Raw genomic sequence first — 6,000 nt, forward strand, 5'->3', positions numbered from 1 at the left:
TCACAGGAGGCGGACGGGGACGGCAGCGGGCAGCGGAGGCGGACGGGGGACACAGCGGGCAGCAGTGGCGGATCTTGCCACGGTGCGGCGCCCTCCGGATGGCGCCAGCGCCCTCCGGATGGCGCCAGCGCCCTCCGGAAGGCGGCGCCCCGGGCCAAAGTCCTGCTTGCCCGTGGCAAGATCCGCTACTGATGCACACTATGGTCACGATCACTTGATTGTTCTCTACAGCACCCGGCGCGCAAGCGCATTGGCAAGCGGCACCGGTTGCTATGGTGACCGTCCCGGGACCCGATCGCTACGTCATTGCTGCGGGACGCCGGATGAGGACGGGCTACACGTGCGACGAGGATGTCCACGAGACGCCAGAAGTCCCCCGGTACCCGACAGGATTGGCGGCGCGGGCGCAGCTCCTTTTCACACACGGGTGCACAGGCTTTATAAGGTAAGATGTTTTTCACTATACACACCTTGACAGAGGGGCTGTGGGCCCCGAAACGTTGGTTTCGTGAATATGTTTTGAATACAAACTTTGAAGTTTTTTCCACTTTAAAGACCTGGAGTGACGCCTCTTCTTTCTGAATGTATATATATATATATATATATGCACACGCACATAGCTAATTTAGGGTTTATATTGTGTGCATTTTATTTTTCAATGTTTAAATGATATGTTAAGATATTTATATATGTATTTATCTTTATACTGTTATTCTTGTGTTGAGGAATTCATAGTTTGTTAATGTAATAAATGAAAAATAGTTTTTGAGTACTGTTTTGGTCATTTGCACTTACTTTCATGTATTTATTTCCCAAGGCTTAGTTATGATATTGCCGTGCTGTACCTGAGATCTGCCAGTGACCTTCCAGCAGCCAGATAGTGTAGCGGAGCAATAAGTCTCTGCTCAGCTGAAATAGAACTCCTAAGATACAGTAGGTTTCTGTATGAGTGGGGTGACCAGCGTGAGCCACTCCTGGAAGAAAAGCCACCCATATAGTGGTGACACATTTTGGACTGATTGCCTGTTCTCCTGGGAGGTATTGCACATTTTGGCTTACTATCAGCACACCAGCTAACATCACCATGTGGCACTGAGCATCTGACAGTTAAGATCCAGCACACTGTCTCCGCTGTTAATTAAGCAGTGATAGAGTGGTGCTGGCTGCACTTGACACGGCAGCATTATCTGGCACACAGGACCTTTCATCAGTCAGCTGTTTCCTCCGGTGACCAGCCGTGTCGAGGGACCTGGATGCGCTGCAGTGACCAGATCCACGGCTACACACTATCTGCTTCCCGGTGGTTAGCCGGTATTGTGACAACGGGGACAATGATCACAGACTTTACAGTAAGGTATATCTGAATTCCCCAGTACGCTACATATAGCATCGGCGACCATCTTCACACACCCGCAAGGGACATTGTGATCTGGGATCATCCCTGCTGGGACTTTGCTAAATCTCAAGTTACTAGGCCCCCACCGTACAGTGTTACAGGTATCGAGTCTCTATTTACACACAGGACATCACTGTGGATTTACTATAAGTAAGGAGCTGAGTATCTTAATGATCTGTACATGTGAGTCTATTAAGAATGAATAGAAGGACTATATAATCTGCCATTGTCCTGTATTGGACACTTATAATTATTGAGACTGCGTGATTCTATAGTAACATTAGATATACATTACCTCAGTTTGGGAGGTTATACCCACCTCCAGCTACATTGGCTGCATCAGGAATCAGGCTTTCCAAAGTTTTCTTCTCTGTGCAGGTATTAGCGCTGCAGGGTTAAATTTCCTTTATTCCTTGGTCTGACAACTACGATTCTTGCTCCTCTTTTTTTTCTAATAGCTTGTAATGTTGTCACCATAGCAGCAACAATACAAGCATGACCCTTCCTTCTTTCAAACTCATGATGGGTATTGAAACAAACTAAAGTATTCCCTCCACACCAGAAAAGTAGAAAATGGCGATGTAATTTCTCTGTGTCAGTTCTGTAATCACGCCCTTTCCCTGCTCATTATGGTAATTCTGTTTACATATAAGCCGTGACTGTAGCCTGCATGAAAAGAGTGTGTATGGTGGTATAATCATTTTCATTCTATAGGGGGATTAAACATCGCACGTAAAAATATATAGGTGTGTACATGTTTATCAGCTGTATTTTGGGAACAATTGATCAGGAGTTTGGTCCACCAAATCATTGCATATTAAGCTTGATTGTTTAGGTGTGTATCCAGCTTCGGTCTAGATGTGCCTTTCATGATGATCTCTCTTGTAAAACAATAGTGGGGAAAATAATAGACAACAATTTTTAATTAGTTTCTTGTTTAATGTTTTAATGTGTGAAAGTTAGCCCGCTGATGTATATTTTCAGGTTTATATGAATGTGTGACTTTCTTTAGTGACCTAGAAAAATGTACTGTTTATAAAAGGTTGCCATAACAAAATTGCTTTAATGACTTTTTAATTTGCTGTGTTAAGTAAAGATGAGCGTTTTGGTAATCCAGACATCCAAATCCACACAAATGTTGTGTCTCCTTAACATTATTAACCACAAACTTCACAAAAAAGAGTTGTTATACAGGTTCAGTATCCCATATCCATATATTCCGAAATACGGAATATTCTGAAATACGGACTATTTTGAGTGAGAGTGAGATAGTGAAACCTTTGTTTTTTGATGTCTCAATGTACACAAACTTTGTTTAATACACAAAGTTATTAAAAATATTGTATTAAATGACCTTCAGGCTGTGTGTATAAGGTGTATATGAAACATAAATGAATTGTGTGAATGTACACACACTTTGTTTAATGCACAAAGTTATAAAAAATATTGGCTAAAATGACCTTCAGGCTGTGTGTATAAGGTGTATATGAAACATAAATGTATTCTGTGCTTAGATTTAGGTCCCATCACCATGATATCTCATTATGGTATGCAATTATTCCAAAATACGGAAAAATCCCATATCCAAAGTACCTCTGGTCCCAAGCATTTTGGATAAGGGAGACTCAACCTGTACTTTATAAATCAATTGGTTCCTCTGCAAATGATGCTGGAAAGTATGTGGAAAGCATGCAATGGCTGTGGAACACACATCGGAATGCATATCGTGGAAGTCCAGTGCCAATGTTGTTCTGGTTTTGCTGATGACATATTTCCATTTTGTTGAAGTATGGGAAACAGAGGGGTAGTGGCTCTGATTGAATGGGAAGGAGTAGGAAATTGTATGGGGGCATTGTATGTTTATATTGTAATATACTGGGGGCATTGTTTATGTTTATATGACACTATACTGGGGCACTGTATGTTTATATGGCACTATACTAGGGGCATTGTATGAGTATATGGCACTATACTGGGGGCATTGCATGTTCATATGGCACTACACTGGTCGTATTGTATGTGTATATGGTACTGTATGGTGGGGGAGTATTGTGTGCATGCCACCATGTATATTGGCCACACCACTTTCCACCAACCAACGTATACAGGCCACATGACAGTGGCATAGTACTAGGTTATGATATGACCTGACATGATAGAATTATATTGGGAGCCATAATATGGTAAAAAATAATATAGGGAAGCATAACATAGGAGGGATTCATTTTCACAAGCTGGATGGGGGAGTACAATGCTTGACAAGGGGATGGTCCATGCACTCTGTATTATATAGAAGCCATTACTATGCACTCTGGATGCTTTTTGTATTGTATAGCAGTAATTACTGTATGTTTCTGCATTGTATATATGTTAAACTGTCACTGGACTGCTTTCCGTATTGTTTTGTGGTCACAAGTATGCTGTTTGTTGTTCATGGCACCCATAAGAATTAGAGATGAGCGGGTTCGGTTCTCTGAGAACCGAACTCTACCGGACTTCACTACCTGAGTCTGGTCCGAGTCCGGCTCAGGTTTTACCACCTGACTTGGAAACCAGAACGAGGTAAAACATCATCATCCTGCTGTTGGATTCTCAAGGGTTTTGGATTCCATATAAGGAGCCGCATGTCGCCGCCATTTTCAATCCGGAATTGGAGAGTGTAGGGAGAGGACGTGTCTCCATCCTCAGTGTCTGTGCGGGAGTGAAAGTGGGGTGGCGATTCCAGTGCTGTCTTGTGCTGCTCAGTCCAGTGTAGTGTCTTATGCTGCATCAGTCCAGTCACAGTGGTTGTGTACTCTGCTGCCATATGTACAGTGTAGCTGTATAAGTGCAGTGCAGTGGTGCTGTTTTGTCCTGCATCATTACAGTGGTAGTATCTTGTGCTGCATCAGTGCTGTCACAGTGGTGGTGTCTTCTGCTGCCATGTGCCCAGTGCTGCTGTATAAGTCCAGTCCAGTGGTGATTTCCCTGTGCTGCCGTATAAGTCCAGTGGTACTGCTGTATAAGTCCAGTGATACTGCCGTATATGTCCAGTGGTACTGCCATATAAATCCAGTGATACTGCCGTATAAATCCAGTCCAGTGATACTGCCATATTTGTCCAGTGGTACTGCCATATTATTCCAGTGATACTGCCGTATATGTCCAGTTATACTGGCGTATAAATCCAGTCCAGTGATACTATTGTATATGTCCAGTGGTACTGCTATATAACACCAGTGACACTGCCATATATGTCCAATGGTACTGTCTTATAAATCCAGTGGTTCTGGCATATAGAAGCCAGTCCAGTGATACTGCTGTATATGTCCAGTGGTATTGCCATATAAATCCAGTGGTTCTGGCATATAAATCCAGTCCAGTGATACTGCTGTATATGTCCAGTGGTACTGCCGTATAAATCCAGTGGTACTGGCGTATATATCCAGTCCAGTGATACTGCCGTATATGTCCAGTGGTACTGCCAAATAATTCCAGTGATACTGGCATATAAATCCAGTCCAGTGATACTGCTGTATATGTCCAGTGGTACTGCCGTATAAATCCAGTGGTACTGGCATATATATCCAGTCTAGTAATACTGCCGTATATGTCCAGTCGTACTGCCGTATAAATCCAGTGATACTGGCATATAAATCCAGTCCAGTGATACTGCCGTATATGTCCAGTGGTACTGCCGTATAAATCCAATCCAGTGGTGCTGCCATATAAATTCAGTGGTGCTGTCCTGTGCTGTATATTATTTACTCAAAATAAAGGGGCTATTAATATTTAATCTAAACCATTTTTACTGGGTTTACCATGTGTGGTGTAGAGGTACACTCTCCTTTGCTGTATTTTGTTATATAACTCCAGAAAAATAATGGAGAACAAAAATTTGGTGGATAAAATAGGGAAAGATCAAGAACCACTTCCTCCCACTGCTGCTGCTGTTGTTGCTGCAGGGAGTCAATCATCATCTTAGAGGGGAAGTTGGAAGACCACTTGTACTACTTCAACTAAGCAAATGACTGTCCAACAGTCCTTTGCAAGGAAGATGAAATATGACAGCAGTCATCCTGTTGCAAAGCGGATAACGGAGTACTTGAAAGATATGTTGGTGTTAGATGTGCATCCAGTATCCGCCATTAGTGCAGTGGGACTGCAGTGCTAACCCTAGATGGGCCAGGTGTTTGTGCCGCACACTTGTGTTGCTTAGCTTAGCCATTCAGCTACCTCATTGCACCTCTTTTGCTTCTTTGCATGATGTGCTGTTTGGGGACTAGTATTTTTTTAAGTGCCATCCTGTCTGCCACTGCATTGCCACTCCTAGATGGGCCAGATGTTTGTGCCACACACTTGTGTCACTTAGCTTAGCCATCCAGCAACCTTGGTGCACCTCTTTTTCTTCTTTGCATCATGTACTATTTGGGGACTAGTTTTTTAAGTGCCATCCTGTCTGCCACTGCAGTGCCACTCCTAGATGGGCCAGGTGTTTCTGCCGCACACTTTTGTTGCTTAGCTTAGTCATATAGCTACCTCATTGCACCTCTTTTTCTTATTTGCATGATGTGCTGTTTGGGACATATTTTTTTAAATCTGCCATCCTGTCTGACACTACAGTG

This window comes from Pseudophryne corroboree, chromosome 6, assembly GCF_028390025.1.
Source record: "Pseudophryne corroboree isolate aPseCor3 chromosome 6, aPseCor3.hap2, whole genome shotgun sequence".
Classification (NCBI taxonomy): Eukaryota; Metazoa; Chordata; class Amphibia; order Anura; family Myobatrachidae; genus Pseudophryne; species Pseudophryne corroboree.